We start from the raw sequence: 2,504 nt of genomic DNA on the forward strand, positions 1-2,504 counted from the left end.
CAAGTTGCCCAGGCAGGTCTTGAACCTGCAGGCTCAGGCAATCCACTCACCTCAGCCTCCCAGAGCACAAGATTACAGGCTAGCCACCGAGCCCGACTTGTTTTTAATTCTAGTTTAGAGACGAGGTCTCGCTATGTTGCCCAGGCTAGTCTCGAACTCCTGAACTCAAGCAATCCTCCCACCTCAGCCTCCCAAAGTGCTGGAATTGCAGGTTGAGTCATTTTCATAAAGGCACTAATCTTATTCCTGAAGGCTCCACCCTTATGACCTAATCACCTCCCTAAGCCCCCACCTCCTAATACTATCACTTTGGAGGTCAGTATTTCAACAGATGAATCGGCAGGAGGAATGGGAAGGAGACACAAACATTCAATCCATGAAGTTCCACCTGTTCCCCCACACTGTCCCCTCCCCAGCCCCTCGCAGTCCAGCATCTGCCAACTCCCCTCAGACCACTACCTTCCTTGTTATATCCAGTGGACTCTCCTCAGTCCTCACCATTCTTGCCTTCCTAGCACCACTTGACGTTTTGGGCCTCTTCTTGCTTGAAGTCTCCTTTCCCCCATGTCTATGACCCCATACTCCCCAAGCAGCCCCACAGGGGCTCAGCTGACATCGACTCTCTTCCCCTCTCCCTCCACACCAATCTGGGACCTCCACACCAGTCTGCTCAACGTCATCTTGAGATATTTCAGCTGGGGGCTCCCTACCCATTTGAAATCAGTCTCACAGTTGGTAGAACTCAAAGGCCTCCCCCAGGTCTGCTCTGCTTCCCAGGGACTCTGGCTTCTCCTCCTCTTGGGATCTGGCTTCCTTACAGGCTGACTCTCTGTCTGCACCAGGTAGACTCTGATGGAAAACTCAACCTCTTTGGTTCCCCTCACAACACTTAATCACACCCAACTGTGGGGATATCAGACTTTGTCAAAGGTCTTGTGGAGTGCCCCCAGGCAGTGGTCTTGCGAGGTCTAGCACAGCCTCCGCCATCTTGCTTTCTTTCCCTTCATTTCAGCTGCTGTCCCTCTTTGCCTTCCGCTTCGCCCTGGCAATTCCAGAGTCCTCCCTGTCATCTGAAGCATCTTCCCCTCCTCTGAATCTTGAGATCTACTGACACCCCAGCCCTCCAGGAGTGGGAGTTTCACCTTCTAAAGCAAGCTCTTAGCACGATTTTTTCCCACACAAAGCCAATTTTTTAAACAGAAATTCTGGAGCCAACTATTAATTAAAAAAACTGTTTCTCCACCGTGTTCCAGCCCTGTGTTCTCCACGGCTGCAACCCTACATCTCCCACGGTCACCTTCCAAGGCAGCGTATCCGGATGAGAACTCCTCCTTCTCCCTTCAGAGTGGGTATTTCTCGCTTACTCCATGACTGGCATCCCCATTTAACCAGGTGCCCGGGTGGTCCTCAACGTCCTCCTCCAGGCTGGTGTCACTTCTCGCCCAGAGAACTGTCCCCCTTCCCCAGCTCACACACAAGGTTCACCTGCTGTAGGCCCAGCTGCACCCCTCCCCCTCCCATCTGTTCTCATAGGGCACCACAGGCAGCATCCTAAATGCAAATGTGATCTCCAACTGCTCTGCATGAAACTCCCCTGTGGCTCCCACTGTTCTCAGCCTGCAGCCACCTCCCCCTACTCCTCACCCAAGTTCTAACCATCCTCCCAGCCCTCCCTCCAGCTCCATCCATTGAGCTCCTCTCGGTTCCCCTCACTCTCTGGGGTCTCCTCTTCCCCAGATGCCCCTCCTATCCATGCACCCCTGTCCCTGAAAGTCTCATTTTATTTTACCTCTTCGAGATTTTTATTTAATTTTTTTATTTTTTAGGGACAGAGTCCCACACGGTCGCCCAGGCTGTAGTGCAGTGGTGCAATCATAGCTCACTGTAACCTCAAACTCTGGGCTCAAGCCATCTTCCCACCTCAGCCTCCTGAGTAGCTGGGACTACAGGCATGCACCACCATGCCTGACTACTTTACTCTTCTAAAAATCTGTCCTTGGCCAGGCTCGGTGGCTCAGGCTGTAATCCCAGCACTGTGGGAGGCAGAGGCGTGTGGATTGCCTGAGCCCGCGGGTTCAAGACCCACCCTGGGCAACTTGGCAGAGACCTCATCTCTACAATAAATCAAAAATTAGCCGGGTGTGGTAGCGCGCGCCTATAGTTCCGGCTACTCGGAAGGCTGAGGCGGAAGGATCGCCGGAGCCCAGCAGGTCGGGGCTGCGGTGGCTGGGAGCCTGCTACTGCCCCCAGTCTGGGCGACAGAGTGAGACTCCAACTCAAAAAAACGAAATCTGTCCTTGATCCCCTACTTGGAGTCAAATGTTCTTCCTGTCATGGGCAGGGTTAATTGCACCTTCTCCAGCATCATAACATAAACACTATTGATTTTATTAAACATTGTGATGTAACTCTTTTGGGAGGATAAGGAGGGGGAAATGGTGTGTTTGTGTGTAGGTGTGGGAATGTGTCGGGGAGAGGGAGTGTGATGAGGGAGCTCAGTCTTC

Source organism: Carlito syrichta, unplaced genomic scaffold, assembly GCF_000164805.1.
Source record: "Carlito syrichta isolate Samal-C Ts95f unplaced genomic scaffold, Tarsius_syrichta-2.0.1 Scaffold304234, whole genome shotgun sequence".
NCBI lineage: Eukaryota > Metazoa > Chordata > Mammalia > Primates > Tarsiidae > Carlito > Carlito syrichta.